Here is an 18,817-nt window from a genome sequence, read left to right as displayed (position 1 = left end):
GGCAGGCCCCGGCTGGATTCGAACCCGCCAGCTCCAGTACATGTGGCTGGCGCCCTAGCTGGTTGAGCTGCAGGCACTAAGCCAGGGGCCTCCTTCTTAGTTGTGTTCATTTGCTCTGTAGTGAATCTGGGAGTGGTCTGCTTCTGTCCGTGTGTTTTTTTTTCTATAAATACTACATTTTTCACAATTAAAAGGGTATAGGCTCTGGGTTATACCTACTGAGTTTGAAGCCTTTGGAAACCAGTATGTAAAAGCTGCTTCCTGGCTCTGTCCCATACACGCCAGCCTTCAGCACAGTTAACAAATATAGGGTGTCCCAAAGGTGGGCATCCATACATACATAGGGAAAATGATCAATTGTAGTTAAATGTAACTTTATTTACAAAATACTCATTATAAATTTTTACAATATTTTTACAAAATATTTCTGGGTGTTATATAAATACAAAAAAATAAGATATAACATAAAAAATAACATGAGTTTGTTAATTTCTTCTTATTTACAGGGCCTTTCGGGATACCCTGGATTGCTGGCTGTGTGCCAGATGAAATTTAACCTCATGCTTCTGAAGAGCAAACTGAGGCACAAGGACATTAGGTGTCTTTCCCAGGGTCACACAGTGAGTGACTGAAACCCAACTAGTCTGGCTCCAGCATCTGTGCTTTCAACCACATCTACCCTCTCTGTTACCCGCTTTAGAATGTAGTTTCCTGGCCAGGCATCACGGCTCACACCTGTAATCCTAGCATTCTGGGAGGCCAATGTAGGTGGATTGCCTGAGCTCAGGAGTTTGGACCATTCAGAGCAAGAGCTCTATTCAATATGGAAAAACTAGCCCAGTGTCATGGTGGGTGCCTATAGTCCCAGTTACTTGGGAGGCTGAAGCAAATGAGGAGTTTGAGGTTCCTGTGAGCTGTGATGCCATGGCACTCTACCCAGGGCAACAGGGGACGCTGTTTCAAAGAAAAAAAAAAAAGAAGAGGAAGAATTTAGTTTTCTGTAGGAAAGCCCTCTAGGTAAAGCCTAACTTTTTAAGTGTCATCTATTTTTTTTTAATTTTTGAGGCAGAGTCTCACTTTCTCACCCCCCTGTAGAACGCTGTGGTGTCACAGCTCACAGCAACCTCCAACTCCTGGGCTTGGGCAATTCTCTTCCCTCAGTCTCCTGAGTAGCTGGGGCTATAGGCACCTGCCACAACACCCAGCTATTTTTTTTTTTGTTGCAGTATGGCTGGGGCCAGGTTCGAACCTGCCACCCTTGGTATATGGGGCCAGCACCCTACCCACTGAGCCATAGACGCTGCCCAACTGTCATCAGAACGTTTAACCAATTCTGTGATGAGCTCTTAAAATAGAGGACATAAATTTTTCCTGCTGGTAACTGAATTTAACAACTTTCTGGCGACCTACGATCACTTCCCAAAATCCAGTGACAATCCTTAATTTCTTAAGCGTCTCCAAGCTGTTTTTCTATCCTGCATGCACCCAAGGGGCTATGCTGTTAACAAATTTGTGTGTGTGTGATTTTTCCGATTCTTCCCTTGCTCCCTCGTGTCAGCAGTTAAGCCATTTGTAGGCACATGAGTTGTCACTATAACTCTATGTCCCAGTAACTTCCCCTGGTTTATCTTTATCACCATCACCAATATTATTATGTATTTCTCATCTGTTATGGCTTGAGAAAATAGTACCACACTTATCCATTCAACTAAGTCATTAAAACTGTGAGTGAATTTGTCCTATGGGCTCAATGCGCAAAAAAGAAAATGAAAAAACAAAACTGGGAGTAAAGAGGAAGTCTGAAAGGTCTGGTGGGTCGTCTGTGACTTTCTTCTGCTGCCTAGATTTAAGGACGCCCCCCACTGGATCATCGGAAGCATTTTCTTACCATTATGTTTCTTACTAAGGTGCTGGGTGACACTCTCAACAGCTCAGATCACTGTCACTACACTCCCCCCCTTACAAGGACATATCCTACTAGGAACAGTAACACGCTGGTGCCCTGCTGAGGGCCTGGGGTAAACAGTGTGGACCAGCTCAGTCACTCCCAGCCTCAGAGCCTGGGTCCTGGCCAGGGGTCCAGGGCAGAGAAGAGGTGGCTGCTTCCTCTGCTGCCCAGCCTTTCTGCTTCCAGTCCTCATTCTCACGTAGGGCCTCAGCACCTGCCTTCCCCTCTGTCTGGAACATTCTTCCCCCAGGTTTTCACATGGACACTCCATACCAGTCAGGTCTTAGAGAACTTGACTGAGTAGTTCCCTTCCCCCAGCCACTGTCTCCCTGTAGACAGAGTATGGTCTTCAGCAATAAACCTCCCCCCCCAAAACGATTTCTTCCAGAATGAAGGGATTGGGATTTGGGTTTCAAATTGTCCCCTGACTTAATTATTTTACTTTCTACTTAAAACAATTTTAACCATGAGAATTTAAAGTTAGATTATATCGTTTTTGATCACATTATTTAAAATGGATTCATAATGACTGTAAATAAGTAAATAAAATCAAACGGTGAAATGATTTAAAGTGAAGGAAGGACCCAAAGGCCTGTGCTTCAGTCCCAAGGCCATCCGGGAGGCTTGAATCTCACTCCTTTTCTCCCCTGAGTCAGGGTCCACCAGGCCTGAGGAGATGCTGAAGGGAGAGATAAAGGATGAGCCATGAGTGGCTCTTCAGCACCTGGTCCCCACACAGAAAGATGTCCCCACAGCCTCTTATATGGGGCCTTTCTAATTCCTACAATGTACAGCTACAAGAAATCAAAAATAAGCAAATTATGGAACCCAATGTGGCTGGAGTTATGGAAAAAAGAGAGGGGTGTGTGTGTGTGTGTGTGTGTGTGATCTCAACAAAGCTGGCTGTGTGACAACAGTGGTTAAAAATGGTCCCACTCCCAATTTCCCCTTTATAATAATATATTTTCTCCACTTTTAATATCAGGTATATCCAGATTCAGTAGAATGATTCTGAATTATTTCTTTTTCTATTGTCTGTAAGACTTGGCATGATCTGTTTTTTTGAAGTTATCTTTTACTTTTATTTATAAATATGAGTTGTCTATTTTTTGAGACTTTGGAAAAAACAAAATAAGAAGAAGTTAACTGATCCAAGCATTCTACAATAGACATACTCCTATCTGACAATGTGAATATTACCTTTTTTGCATTATTATTATTATTATTGCTTAATATTTCGATGCAGCCATCCTCTGATTTCTTTTCTGAATGTATTTATCCTCATTCCCCCTTTATGAGGTTTTTGTTCTCAGTCCTTATGTTAAACATTGTTATTGTCACTAAATTTAGCCTTTTTAATTCTGTGAAGGCAAAGTAGAAACTTAATAAACACATGTATATATAAGAAAAATAATTTAAAAAAAAAATGGTCCCACCCTGCCTTAGCTCCTGGAGAGCCCAGCGTATTTAATACTAAATATTTTGTATTTAGATGCTGACAAAGGGAATGCTTATGGTGCCAAGCCATTGGAAACAATTTAAATGCATGTATAATAACTTCAAAATTCACCACCCTTTCTCCATTGAGATATACACTGTATCATTGCGCTATAATATAGGCTAAACAGTGCATTTGCCATTTCATAAACATAATAAATCCTCATATCAAGGCAACCATGATCCAGTGGGGTACCACTGAAAAAGCAGAGAGTAGTCATAGGTTTTTTTGGATAGAGAAAAACAAAATTAGAGGACATAAACCCACCTAAGCAGGGATAAATCAGGATAAGAATTTTATTGTTATAGATACATACCTATCCATCACACTCAGAATCAGAAAAAAATTCACAATTATTCATTCATCTACTGGTTTAGTTCTGTCACTTCTGAGTTGAGACAAATCACTTCATCTGAGTTTGTTCTCACCTTTTAACAGGGGCAATATTCAGATCTGCTTTACCTAAACCACAGGCAATGAAAATTTTGTAAGATATGGCTCGGCACCTGTAGCTCAGTGGCTAGGGCACCAGCCACATACACCGAAGCTGGCAGGTTCTAACCCAGCCTGGGCCTGTCGAACAACAATGACAACTGAAGCCAAAAAACAGCCAGGCGTTATGGTGGGCGCCTGTAGTCCCAGCTACTTGGAAGGCTGAGGCAAGAGAATGCTTAAGCCCAAGAGTTCAAGGTTGCTGTGAGCTGTGACGTGACAGCACTCTCCAGAGGGTGACATAGTGAGACTCTGTCTCAAACAAAAAAAAAAAAGAAAGAAAATTTTGTAAGATAAAATGAGGAAAGGGTTTCGTAACTGTGTGCATGCCTGATAGTTGGACCCTATCAATATATATTCACATATTAGTATGTTAAATATGCAGACGCAGGGTGATGCACGGCCCCTGTAATTTTGAGGGGTGCACCCTCCATGCCCTTAATCGTGCACAGTGGTAGGGTAAGGGGAGGCCTGGCCTGGAGCACCAGGAGGGCGTTGTCCTGCCTCTGTCTCCTGAAGTCGCCACATCAACCCACCAGCCCCATTTCCACCTCACACTTCTTGCTACAACAGGGTCCTCTCCCTGTTTCCTCCTTAAAATCTCTATTGTTTCCTAGGAGTTCAGCCGCCTGAGAGAGATTTGGCCTCCCCAAAGCTCCCGGCCTTCTAACTTGCCCTTCCTGTTCCCTCTGCCTTTGGTGGGAGGCTGGTGGAGAAGGCCTGGGAGGGGGAGGAGGGAGCAGCACCTTTGCACAGCGCCTGGCTTTGAGCACCGCCTCATCTCTAGGGTCTCCCAGCAGGTGGGGAGCAGATAAGGAGGCCAAGCCGGGTAGGCAGGGGCAGGCAGGGGCAGGCAGGGGCACTCAGGCACACGCGGACAGTGCCTGGGGACAGAGAGGTGGGCTCTGGGTTCATGTGGGGAGAAGCGCCCTGTCCGGAGCTGCTCCAGGTGCTGCCTAAGAGGTGGTCTGATGATGCTGAATCGTAAGACTTTTCTGGAAAAGCCGGATATCTAGGTTCTTATGTCAAACTTACTATTAAAAACAAACAAACAAACAAAAAACCTGGCAGGCGTCTATGACTTGCATTATGTAAGAAAAACAAGCAAGGCACCGTGGCTCATGCCTTATAATCCCAGCACTCTGGGGGGCCTAGGCAGGTTGATTGGTTGAGCTCAGAGTTTGAGACCACCCTGAGCAAGAGTGCAATCTTGTCTCTACTAAAAACGAAAAATAGAAAAACTAGCCAGGCATTGTGGTGGGCACCTGTATCCTAGCTGCTCAAGAGGCCGAGGTAGGAGGATCATTTGAGCCCAAGAGTTTGAGGTTGCTGTGAGTTATGACACTATGGCACTCTATCCAGGGTGACAGAGTGAGACTCTGTCATCACACACACAAAAAAAAGAAAGGAAGGAAAGAAAGAAAGAAAAAGAGAGAGAGAGAGAGAAAGAAAGAAGAAAGAAAGAAAAGAAAAAAGAGAAAGAAAAATATTTTAGAAAAAAAGAAGAAAAACCCCTTAAAAAACAGGCAGGACAAAGAAAGCAGGTCCCATTGGACTGCACACTTCCATCCTGACACTAGACATAGTCTCTGGTGTGAGGTCACTGGACCAGTGCTCTTCCCCCCACTGTAGACCACAGTCCCCAGGACCCTCAGGTGTGCCCCCCTTCTCTGAGACTGATGTTTTTTTTTACCAAGCCGACGTGGCACAGAGATCCCTGGGAGGTGGCTCTGCCGTGAGAAAGGCATCCGGGAGCCCAGGTTCTCCCTTCTCTTTCTCAGCTCAGTGCCCAGATCTGAGTCACCAGGCCTGGGAAAACCAAGGAATTCAGACTGATGGGAAAAGCTCCTGCCTTGCCAGGCTCACTCCAAACTCCTCAGCAGAAAGAAGCTGCCTGCTCCTGAAACCAGAAAGGAAAGAGGCGGGAAGGCAGACACTGCCTTCTTGGATCTCGGCCATCCAGGTGGGGCCTGCAGAGCCGCAGCTGTGTCCTGGGCCAGCTGGCTGGGTTGGGCGCTGCCCCTGTGGGCAAGCAGCTCGGCGCTTTCTCTCCTGGCCACAGCCGCTGCGAAAGAGGAGAATATAAAGTGGCTTGCATCTGGAAAGAAAGCCCGAGGAAGAGGCTGCAAAAATAACACCTGAACAAACCACTTTGGACTTTTGCATTCATTGGAGCTTCTTCGGGGCCCTATGGCAGCGCTGATAACCTTAGAACTGCTCGGTCAGACCCAGTGGCAGTGAATGTATCCCCCTAGATAGGGGCAGAAGCCAGGAAATGCCGAATGATGTGTTACATAGTCATGAGACAGCGCTAGACTTCAAAGAATCGGGTTTAAATGCAGAAACGCTGAAGGAACAGCGCACAGGCCTGACAATTACGGGCTGTTCTCAACCTTGCTGAAGTAGGTACATAAACGTGCAGAGAACAACACTGGAAAGGAAGTCATCTCTGATCGTGGCATATGGGGACTGTATTTTTCTATTTCTATGCTGTCCCCTGAAGGATTTAAGGCAGCTTACAAATAGACGAAGCACCATCGATTCAAAAATCAGTGAGACAGAAGAGGCAAAGAGAAACGAAGCAGAAGAGAGGCAAGTGCCTCACATTAGGTAGAGCCGCATGAAAGGCCAATTTTTGTAAGTCAAAGACAGTCAGAAAGAGCTAACTTTGGCTTGGCACTTGTAGCACGGCGCTGGCCACGCACACCAAGGCTGGTGGGTTCAAACCCAACCCAGGCCACCTAAACAACAATGACAACTACAACAAAAATACATAGCTAGGCGTTGTGGTGGGCGCCCGCAGTCCCAGCTGCTTGGGAGGCTGAGGCAAGAGAATCACTTAAGCCCAAGAGTTTGAGGTTGCTGTGAGCTGTGACTCCACAGCACTCTACCGTGGGCAACATAGTGAGACTGTCTCAATAAATAAATAAATAAATAAAAAGAACCGACTTCACATGGTTCATACCAAAGGGCACATCTGCACGTGCTGGAGTTAAGTCACGTTGGCTTTTAGTGCTCCAGTCACCAACTAGAAAAGGGAAATCAGACCACTTAAATCCTAGGGCCTTCATCAAAGACAAACTTGGGGCTCAGGACTCTCTTCTGTGTTTTTCAAGAGTATAGTATTTTCCTTTTGTTTGTAGAAATTTTTAAACAAATGCTTTCAAAAACAATGGTACTAGTCCAAAGCCCTCCACCTTAGAGTCTTTAGATTTGGGGCATCTCATTTCTTTCTCCAGGGGATAATCCCTGATAAACTCATCTCCAGAAGTGGTCTTGAGTATTGATTGATGGATTGATTGATTGATAGATTTTTGAGACAGAGTCTCACTTTGTCACCCTTGGTAGAGTGTCATGGCATCACAGTTCACAGCAACCTCAAACTCTTGTGCTCAAGCGATCCTCCAGCCTCAGCCTCCCGAGCAGCTGAGACTACAGGCGCCCACCACAATGCCCATTTATTTTTAGAGATGGGGTCTCGCTCTTACTCAAGCTGGCCTTGAACTCCTGAACTGAGGCAATCCCAGAGTGCTAGGATTACAGGTGTGAACTACCACACATGGCTGGTTTTGAGTATTTAAATAAGATTATGTTATGGTGAGATCAACCAAGAAACCTTAGAACTAATAAATGGCATTAGGGAGGTGCCTGTGGCTCAGTAGGTAGGGCGCTGGCCCCATATACCGATGGTGGCAGGTTCAAACCCGGCTCCAGCCAAACTGCAATAATAAAATAGCTGGGTATTGTGGCGGGCGCCTATAGTCTCAGCTACTCGAGAGGCTGAGGCAAGAGAATTGCCTAAGCCCAGGAGTTGGAGGTTGCTGGGAGCTGTGACACCACGGCACTCTCCTGAGGGCGATAAAGTGAGACTCTGTCTCTAAAATAAATAAATTGCATCAGTCACTGAGTGCTTGTAATTGTTAGACTCTGCCCTGGTAACAAATATACCCTAGAGCAGCGGTTCTCAACCTTCCTAATGCCACAACCCTTTGATACAGTTCCTATGGGTCGTGACCCACAGGTTGAGAACTGCTGCTCTAGAAGGCTACAATCACAAATATTGGTAGAATCACACATCATGAGGCTGGTGAGTAGAAATATTAAGGAGGAAGTGCCGTGCACAAGGTTTGACATACAGATCAATCTTGGTAATCATACTTAGTACTAGTTAGAGAACGTGACTGTTTTGCCTAAGTTATAACTAACTGATCCTGATGATAAAGTTTGTACAGATCATAATTCTTTAAGTCAATGAATATAAAGCCAGCGAATAGCGCCTGCCACGTAGCTAAGGGCTCAGTCAGTATCATTCCCTTTATTTCTTGTTCTGGGCCTGTTATGAGAACAGGCACAGCCAGGATCTCAAACCCAGGCCTCTCAAACCTTCTCCCATCATCCTCCGTACACATATTCAGTGCACAGTGGGTATAAAACAGTCATCAATTTAAAGAATCAGGGCTTCGGTACCTCAAACTTCAGTTTACATTGGAATCTTGCCCCCATGAAATCAGTTGTTTTTAAGTTATACTTATTCCCATAAAATCCCCTGCCATCCTCTTCAGCTGCTACTTGTTCAAATTCATCTCAGCCAGGTCCTCTTCCAACCCCTTCCAGGGTGACAAGTCATTCCTGTGTCTATGTATTTTCTTCTGGAATCTGGGGTCCCCCCTGCCCCTTCTCCCTGCCTACAGCGTCATCTCCATTTCAGAGACAGAGCCTCTCCCACAGTAACTGGTTATGGAGCCCGTACTGAGCACTGACTGTGCTGGTTCTGTGTGTACTGGATGTGAACTGAACACCTGTCTGCTGCCCCCTTGGCCAGGCGTAGGGTGAGACAGGAGGACCACCGAAAGCACCAAATTCAAGCCCAGTGCCCACATTTCCATTTTCTCCAGAACTTCCAAGGTCTGCTAATACATTTTCATCACCTCCATCTAGTGAGATTCTCGTGTGGAGTGTTTCTGTGAAGCTAGGCCAGTCTCTCTCTACGTGTGGATTCCATTCTTCATGTTTCCTGCCCTGAGCCAGCTCAGCCTTCTGGCCTGCCCCAGAACTATAGCAGGATGGCCCATCCATCACTGCTTGGCTGACAACACCAGGCTCTCTGAGCCTGTGGTCACTATAGAGAAGGCATGAGCCAGGTGGGTGCGATTGCTGCCAAGTGAGTCTAACTCACCAGGACAGCAGCCCAACAACAGAACTGGTCACACTGGTATGGCCGAGAATGTATTACTCTCCCAGCTGGGAGGAGAGGCCATAGAACTCACAATGGCTCCCCATCACCTCAACAGTAGTTCCCAAATTCTCCTTCCCAGACCAGCAGTCCTGGGGTGCACTTAAGTTTGAGAACTGCCAGTCTATTAGATATAACCCAAACTCTGCGCTAGTGGAAACTCCAAGGACCCTATACACATCTGCAGCCTCAGCTGCCCTCTCTCTGTGTCACCTCCTCCAGGAAGTCTTCCCCGAGGAAGGGCACACCTGTGCCTTGTTAGTCTTTGTGTCCCGTGTGCCTAGCACAGGTCTGCTTCCCAGTGACGGCTCAGTTGATGGCTGTTGAAGAGTAATGAAAGCAAAGAGGACATGTAAAAGCAGGGCTCAGGGGATCATTTCTGCGGAGTGGGTGGAGCAGCGGCAGAGCCAGCACCCTGGCCCATTGCCTAGTGCAAGGTTTCGCGTGGAGAAGGCCAGGTGTAGCACAAGGTCCCACTGACTTCGAAAGAGAGGCAGCTACGACTCAGCTTTAGCTGATCATTGCTGTGGGGAATCAGGGCAGCATGGCTGTTTCTCTCACATTTCAGAAATGGAGACTTTTAGGTAAAATTTCAGAATGATTAGGTGTGATCTCAAATTTAAAAAGAAAAAAATTGTGCAGCACCTGTGGCTCGAAGGAGTAGGGTGCCGGCCCCATATGCCGGAGGTGGAGGGCTCAAACCCAGCCCTGGCCAAAAACTGCAAAAAAAAAAAAAGAAAAGAAAAGAAAAGAAAAAGAAAAAGAAAAAAGAAAACAAACAAACAAACAATATACATGTCAAGCCAAATGCCAGCTCACCACCTCTGCTTGGTGTCCCTGCTTTTAAGTTCAAGGACAGCAGAAGATATGCTGCCCAAGGGCAGGGATGGCTGTTTGTCTTCTCCGACCTGGAAAGGGGTCTGACTCTACTGACCTTTGTGGGGGGAATGAAAGACAGAGAGGATGGCCCCAAGCCACCAATATCACGGCCTGTTTCTGTGCTATCCCCCTTGATCAGAACCTTGTTCCTCTCAGAAGGCAGGCTCTGAAGAGCCCACCTGCTCACAGGCATCTCATTCCCACACCAGCCCTTTGAAACACTCAAATCCTCCCCATCACAGAACACTGAGTGGGGACTTCTCTTTGTCCGTGCTTAGACTCCGCAGGTGTCCTGAGGATTACAGCCCAGAACAGCACTGCCTAGCAGGAACAATACAAATTCCTTGACCTTAAAGGAGCTCAAAAAAACTAAAGTTTTTTTTTTTTTTTCCTACCTTGCTAGAGGCTTTATAAACCTAAGAACCGCCAAGGCAGCTTGCAATTTTTAACAGTTCCTAGGGACTGTTACTTCCTACTTTCTGACCTACCAGAGGTGGGATCCTTGTATGTGACTCACAGGAACTTGCAGTGACAGTCACAGAGAAACAAACACAACCTAGTCTCATCTTACTTCAGGAAGTGGCCCTCCCAGTTCGGGGTCACTGCACAAGTTACATAGTCCCTCCCTTTATAGTTAAGTCTGGTCAAATTTCACTCCTTTCCAGAAGCTTCCAGAGCAGCCCTTTCGGAGGAAGGGACTGCGGTGCCCACTGACCCCTTCTCACCAGGAACCTATCAAAACACTCTCCTCTCTCTCAGGCACCTACGCTGCCATCCTGGGTGTAATTCGGTAGAAACCTGTATTCAAATAAAATCTTAGTGGTGCAATCAACTCCACGATTTATAGGTCACACAGAAGCATAGAATGTTTAAGTTGGACCAAACCTTAGAAATCATCTTGCCCAATGATTTTTCAGTGCAAACAGGAAGACACATAAAAGCAGAACTGTTTGACCTTTCCCCCTTCCTGCCCTACAGGAGGGAGAACCCAGTGGGACCTGTGTGCGAGGCCTACAGAATGCCTGAGCTAGTTTGAAAATCTGATCCAAACTTTGTCTTTGGTGGGGAAAATAGTTTACTGAGGATTTTTATTATAAAAGGAATCTATAGGGCGGCGTCTGCGGCTCAGTGAGTAGGGCCCCACATACCGAGGGTGCAGGGTTCGAACCTGGCCCTGGCCAAATTGCAACAAAAAAATAGCCGGGTGTTGTGGCGGAAGCCTGTAGTCCCAGCTACTTGGGAGGCTGAGGCAAGAGAATCACCAAAGCCCAAGAGCTGGAGGTTGCTGTGAGCTGTGACACCACGGCATTCTACCAAGGGCAATAAAGTGAGACTCTGTTTCTTTAAATAAATAAATAAATAAATAAATAAAAATAAAAAGAATCTATAACCATTATGGAAACTGAGGAATTACATAAAAAGAGAGGAAGTTACGGTGGATGAATAGTCAATATTTCAGTTTTGGTGCATAGGCTTCTAGTTTTTTTTGTTTTTTTTGTTTTTTTTTTTTGAGATAGAACCTCAAGCTGTCCCCCTGGGTAGAGTGCCATGGCATCACGCTCACAGCAACCTCCAACTCCTGGGCTCAAGCGAGTCTCCTGCCTCAGCCTTCCAAGTAGCTGGGACTACAGGCGCCCTCCACAATGCCTGGCCATTTTTTGGTTGCAGCCATCATTGTTGTTTGGCAGGCCGGGCTGGGGATTTGAACCTGCCACCTCAGGTGTATGTGGCTGGTGCCTTAGCCGCTTGAGCCACAGGCGCCGAGCCAGGCTTCTAGTTTTTCCATTTTTCTATACAGAAGTTTTATCTTTTTTGTTTTTAACCTAAGACTGTGTCTAATCTTTTGTGTCTTTTATTTTGTTGTTGTTGTTGTTGTTGTTTAGTTTTTTTGTTTTTTTTTTTTTATGGAGACAAGGTCTTACTCTGTTGTCCAGCCTAGAGTGCAGTGGTACAATCATAGCTCAAACTCCTTGGCTCAAGCTATTGTCCTGCCTTAGTCTCCCAAGTAGCTGGGACTACAGGTAGATACCACCACACGCAGCTACTTTTTTTTTTTTTTTTATAGAAACACGGTCTCATGATGTTACCCAGGTGGGTCTCAAACTCCTGGCCTCAACCTTACCACCTCAACCTCCCAAAGTGCTAAAATGTCAGGCAGGAACCACCACACCTAGCCAAGGAATCTTTTCCCAATTCCTACAAAAGCCTGAGCTACTGCCAGTGGACTACTTTGTAATTAAACAGACTTCAGCTCATACCATGCTGACTCTACAGCATGGTAGAATCAAAATTGCCCTTTGTGGTGGCCTCACATTTTAGCATGGATGTGCAAAAGTGACCGTTCCCTGGCCCTTGTGAAAATTTGGGGGTAGGAAAGTGGGTACTACACTTTGGCCCAGGGTGAGACCAGAGATAGGGCCACCATGACAGTTCACAGAGGAGGAAGGGTGTACTTTTAGCAGCAGACAGCAAACCGTTGGAATCTTTCTTGGGTTTTTTGCAGAGCAAGTAGCAGGGATTATAAACTCCCCTTTCCTCATTCTCAGTGGAAATTAATCTTGCCGAGACAATAGAAGCCCACAGGAGAAACCTTCCCATCCTTCCAGCAAATGAACGGATCTCCATGAATCTGTACGGATACATACACTCTGCCTTCCCTCTTGGCGTATGGCTGAACAGTCCTGGCTCCTACCGGCCACTTACAGATGTCGCCGATCCTTGTCTGCTCTCATATGTGCCCACGAGTGTCCCTCGCCCCTCCCCACCCTCCCCGGCATCTCCCAGTTCTTTCCTCTACAGAAATCTTCCCCACTGGCACAACTTCCCGGTTGTACCCATCTTTAGAAGCTATCCTTCCACCTTTGACTTCACATTGCTATCTTAGCTACTGACCTGTTTTTCTTGCTTTTCTTTACAACCCTTTACAGCAAAATGCCTCGGGAGTCATCCATATTCCCTCTTCACTTCTCTATCTCTATCCTATTCTAACCAGGCTTTTGCTTCTGATATGCCACTAAAACAGCTCTCATCAAGGTCACCATTGGCTGCCATGTTGCTAAACCCAAAGGCGGGTGCTCAGGCCTCTTACTCTGGGTGCTCATGGTCCTGCCTTCAAATGCTTTCACCACTTGGCTTCTTTCCCCATAGTCCTCCCCCATCATTGACCATCCCCTCTCGATTCCCCCTTGCTGGAGTCCCTTCCTGACCTCTGGGCATGTCTGAATGCTCCAGGGCTTTTCAGTTCTTTTCCATTCAGGTCTTAGGACACTGACTTTCAAACTTCTGACCATGACTCACATTAAGAAATATATTTTACACCTAGCCTGGTCCATGGACATCCACAAAATACAACGGAAATAAAACATTTCATGAAACTATGACCAACATTACTATAATATAAAGAGCACTCTAAAATTTTCTATTTTATTTCTTGTCTCTTTTTTGAAATACTGATCAGGACTGCCATGGGGTGATGAAATTAATTTCATGAACCTGAAATGGGTGACAACTACTGCAGCAATAAGAAACACTGTCTTAATCTATAAATACCATCGAGTGCCTTTTAGGTGATAACAATTTCCAAATTTCTCATCTCCAGCCTAGACCTGAGCTTTAGACGCAAATCTCAAACTGCCTACTGGACAGGTCTTCTGAGCATCCCAGAGGCCTGTCCCATCAGCCTTTCAAATTTGACATGCCCCAAACCCAACTTCTGACTTTCCTGGGCTTCTTAGCTCAGTAATGATTTTCTCAGTTGTTCAGATTAACAAGTTTAGAGCCTGGCTGGGCCCTGTGGCTCATGCCTATAATCCTAGCACTCAGGGAGACTGAGGCAAGTGGATTGCCTGAGTTCAGGAGTTCAAGACCAGCCTGAGCCAGAGAGAGACCCTGTCTCTAAAATAATAGCCAGGCATGGTGGTGGGTGCCCATAGTCCTAGCTACTTGGGAGGCTGAGGCAAAAGGATTCCTTGAACCCAAGAGTTTGAGGTTGCTGTGAGTTATGATGCCACGGCACTGTACTGAGGGTGACAAAGTGAGATTCATTCTCAAAAAAAAAAAAAGCTTAGAGCCTGAATTTATACCCCTCCTTTGACTTTTTTTAACCCCACAAATCATGAAACACTCCAATGGCTCCATCTTCAAAATACATCTCTGGACCAGGAATGGTAGCTTGTACGTGTAATCCCAGCACTCTAAGAAGCTGAGGCAGGAGGAATTTTTCAGGCCCAGAGTTTGAGATTAGCCTGAGTTAGACCTCATCTCTACAAAAAAGAAAAATTAGCCTGGAGTAGCAGCTTGTAGCAGGGGCTACTCGGGAGGCTGGGGCCAGAGAATTGGTTGAGTCCAGAAGTTGGAAGTTGCAGTGAGCTACAATGATACCACTGCACTCTAGCAGGGGCGAAAAGGAGAGGACCCTGTCTCAAACGACAAAACAAAATAAATACATCTCCTTTCTCAGGTTGCCCTCTGCAGACTGGCAGAATCTTAGCTAAAAAATAGCTTAAACGTGGCCCTGGGCCAAGGAGACTTATGAACAAAGGTTATTTGAGCCCCCTGGGTGCGGAAATGAGATGGCCTATGGAGATGTTAGTAGAATTGGTTATCACTTCATACACAAACTCTGGTTTTCCTGTTTTCCCTTGTATCACATCATAAGCATTTTTTCTTGTCACTAAACGTTCCTTGAAGGTATTGACCTCACAGCTTGCAAATGCTCGCCAAGCCTGATGAGAGCTCTGGACAGAGAAATGGCCACCTGTATCCCCATCTGTCCCAGACTGTCCTGCATCTTTTAGGGACCCCCTGAACTGGCTGATTCCCTCCTGCATTAAGAAGGTCTTGTGGATCCCTCCCTAAAGATGAGGTGGCCCTACCTAACCCGAGGGGCCCTGCCCTGTTCCTCATTGAGTCCCCCAAAGCCAAGAGAGAAAAGCAGAGTCAGTTAACTTCTCCTGGAGGTCATGCCACAGGCACTCAAAGGCTGCAAGGCCCCCTTATCCATCCCTTCTTTGCCTGGGAGAGGTGCAAAAAGAGGCTTTGTGGAGCCAAAGGAATATCCCTGGGACCCTGGAAATTACTGTATTTGCCAAGAGGGGAGCATAGGACATATGCCAGCCCAGGGTTAAACTCAGGGTTTATCTGGATTTACCTCCATTGATCTTCAGAACCACCCACATGCTGGATCCATCGTTATTCACATTTTGCTGATGACCTTTATCAGACAGTGTGATGTCCAATAGAATGCCAGACCTGTGGCTTTTCCAACTTTCAAGCCTCCTGGCTCATTAATTCCCACAACAATCTTAACTTATCTGGTACTTTTAGCTCCATTTTGTAGACAGGGAGCTCGAGCTCAGAGGATTTGATACTTTACTCTTGGTTTTTACCTAAGTCACAAATTAGTTTCTGGTCCAGTCAGACTAAGCAACTTCTCGCACAAGCACACTTGTTACTCTGGACAGGAGAGAACATCCTTGCCCACTCCCAGCTCACACAGAGCCTGCAGGGCTGGAGAATGCAGACCTCCTGGACTGAGTGTCCAGGCTGCCCACCTCTATCCCAAGCCACACAAGACTCTGACACCCTACCCTCCACCACCTCCCAAAACCACCTCTGTGCACCAGGACTTGGGGGAGCCAGGCACACTGTGGGGGAGGTTCTAGATACCTCAAACCCAACACCTTTTCCTACCTGGAAGAAGCCAACAGGAGAGCTGGAAAGCACTGCTGTCAGAGGAAGACACTAGGTCTTGTAGGTTGAACCCAGCCCCACCCTCACCTGCCACCCTTCCTGATCTAATCAATTTGGCTCACATCCTATGGCTGGTTTAATCTTTCTTCTCTGGTTGGGAAATGCTGCTTTTGAGCTAGCTCCTCAGTTCTTCTCACACTCATCTCAAATTCCTTGTTCTGATGCCCTGTCTGAGCAGGTGGTCTGGCTCACCCATGTGTGCTAACTGGAGTTCCTTAACTGGAGACCAAGACACTGGGCCAGCCCACCCTGGCATCCCCCACCAGGAGAGCGGACATGACATTGGTAAGATGATTCTAAAACTCATCTGAGAAAACAGAAAATTTAAAAAAAAAAAAAAAAAGGGCGGCACCTGGGGCTCAAAGGAGTAGGGCACTGGCCCCATATGCCGGAGGTGGTGGGTTCAAACCCAGCCCCGGCCAAAAACAGCAAAAAAAAAAAAAAAAAGCCAGGTACTGTGGCTTCCACCTGTAATCCTAGTACTCTGAAGTCTGAAGAGGGAATCTGGATGCTAATACTGTCACCTTGGGCCATCAGCTAAGTTCTCAGCAGCTACCATTAAGTGGAGATAACTCCTGTGTCCTCAGGCTGCACTGAGTCAGTGAGGTGATGCCTGGGGGTGCCTATGGAGGGAACTCAACTACAATGCCAGGAAGAGAGTAAGACAGGGACCTCCAGCCTCCCTGGAGCTGTGCAACAGTCACCACCACGTGGGACCCTTGTGATCTAATAAGAATGGGAAAGATGCGTTTGCTCAGCTTGGGAAAAGGCTCATCCACAGGTCTTAGAGAAAATCCCCATGACCAGTCAAGAGAAAACAAAAGGAAAGCTTTGCAGTGCTAGCTCCCACACAGACACTCCCCTCTGCATTTTGACCAAAGGGCCTCACAAATTCAGTGGCTGACCCTGGTGGAGGGTCCTGCCATTGAGGAAAGACCTCACATATTTAGGAACTAGACCCAATGAGGTCCCTAGTTCCCTGAATTTGAATGCAACACACTCTTTTTAGGGTTTATCTTTATTTGTCCCTCACCATAATAAGTAAAAAATATAATTAGTGAAAATACAAGATTAAACTTTTTAAAATTGTCATTCTGCAAATATGGCCAGAATGTGCGGCAGGGGCGCAGCCACAGAGGCAGGTTTGAACGGCAGTAACACAAAATATACAAAGAGGCTCTTTCCTTACATTGCATAGAAGAACCCCGACTTATTTCCAAATAACAGTTAGAAATAACAGGTACAAATCCCCTGAACATCTACTATATAACCTAAGACAGATGAGTGACTAGACATATAGAATATAAATGGCTCTATTAGGGAAGTGATATGTACACGGAGAAAGGTGGAGAGAGGGTTAAGAAGTCAGAGTCCAACCTGTTAAGACGAGGGGAAGGGGAGAGGGGCGTGGTCACGGAGAGGCGTGGTTGCTTCGGGGGCGTGGTCACAGAGCCAGCCCCCTGCCTTTCCCTTCAACAGGCCATAGCTCTCTGGCCCCCACGGGGGGCATGGTAGAGGGTGGAGGGTCAGCAGCAGAGGTGTGACTAAGACAGGGGCTCTAGAAGGCACAGAGAAGGCATCTGGGACTAGAAAGGCCAGGCTCTTTTTGTAGAGACAGTTTCACTTTATCGCTCTCAGTAGAGTGCCGTGGCATCATACAGCTCACAGCAACCTCCAGCTCCCGGGCTTAGGTGATTCTCTTGCCTCAGCCTCCCAAGTAGCTGGACTACAGGCGCCCGCCACGACGCCCAGCTATCTTTTTGTTGCAGTTTGGCCGGGGCCGGGTTTGAACCTGCCACCCTGGGTATATGGGGCCGGCGCCCTACCCACTGAGCCACAGGCGCGGCCCAGGGCCATGATCCTTCGACTCATGGACACGGGCACAGTACTACACTGCTAGGTCTCTGAGCAGACCAGGCTCTCCCTGCTCCCCCAAGAAAATTCTAGGCATTTACAAGACACAGAAACCGACAGGAGCAGGAGACCTAAGTTCTTCTACAGGAAATTGGAAAATGTTTGGAAAGAGATTCCAGTGGATGCGGGAATAGATGGAAGGAAGTTGACCACTCTGTCTGTCCTAGAAAACTGAGCTGCACAGCAATAGGGGGAGGAAGAGAGGGATGGGGACCTGTCCATCCACAGAAGGACCTGGGATTCCGGATGAGTGGTGCTGGGAAAGGGACTAGAGAACTTGCGTATCTTATCCCCAAAAATCCAACGGACATTTTTATCTTACCAAGACAGCAGCATTCATCAGTATGGCTTCTATATTAGCTAAATTCAGAAGAACATGGGGCTCTTTGGGCAACTGTCTCCGCGAAATGGTAAGCACTCCCTACCCCTGCCCCATCTCTCCAGCTCAGGAGCAGGGCCTCCCTCCCCAAAAAAGACAACAGGTGAGCCAAAGTCGGTCCTGAACCTCTTTCTGTAACTCATGTTGGCGTGCATCCTGGAGATGTTAGGACAGACACCACAGGTGAAATGTCTGGGCTGCTCCACCTGCCCAGGAGAGGGACCCTGACGGGGAATTGCAGAACACTAGGAAGTAGGACAGCCCCCCACCTGTGGATGTCTCCAAGTTCCCAAACAATCACACCATACTCCCTGACCTATGGATCTGGGGCAAGGCTGGCTGGGAGCAGCACGCTAGCTTGAAGGCACACTTCAGTGAGATGCCAGAACTCTGTGCACACACAGGCATACACGCTCCTATCCACCTTTGAGAACCTTCCATACACTCTTCTCTGGGGCCTTTTCCAAACAAAAAACGTTTATGTTTTAAAAGGGTCCTACTGAGCATCCAGGTTAGTGCAGACCTGATCATCTGCCCAGCCAGGCTCACTGAGTCTCCCTCAGTGTAGTCCGCACCTTTCTGGGAGTGGAAAACCAAGGGGCCAGAGGCTGAGACACCGCTGGCCCACAGGCTGGTATATGGGGTGGGCAGTGAGTATGTGAGGGAGTGAGGGCGTGTGGTAACTCCACTGGTTAACAGGGGCCAGATCTCCTGAAGGTAGAA

The 18,817-nt window shown here is 46.9% G+C and overlaps 1 protein-coding gene across 1 annotated transcript in view; it reads right to left on the bottom strand.

Annotated features, from left to right (window-relative positions):
* Nucleotides 1–18,817, bottom strand: part of LOC100949351 (sodium-dependent phosphate transport protein 2B-like) — a 36,473-nt gene that overhangs the window by 4,092 nt on the left and 13,564 nt on the right. The window lies entirely within an intron of this gene.

This window comes from Otolemur garnettii, unplaced genomic scaffold (genome assembly GCF_000181295.1).
Source record: "Otolemur garnettii isolate 467f Iridium unplaced genomic scaffold, OtoGar3 scaffold00069, whole genome shotgun sequence".
NCBI lineage: Eukaryota > Metazoa > Chordata > Mammalia > Primates > Galagidae > Otolemur > Otolemur garnettii.
This window is presented reverse-complemented; position numbering and strand designations above follow the sequence as displayed.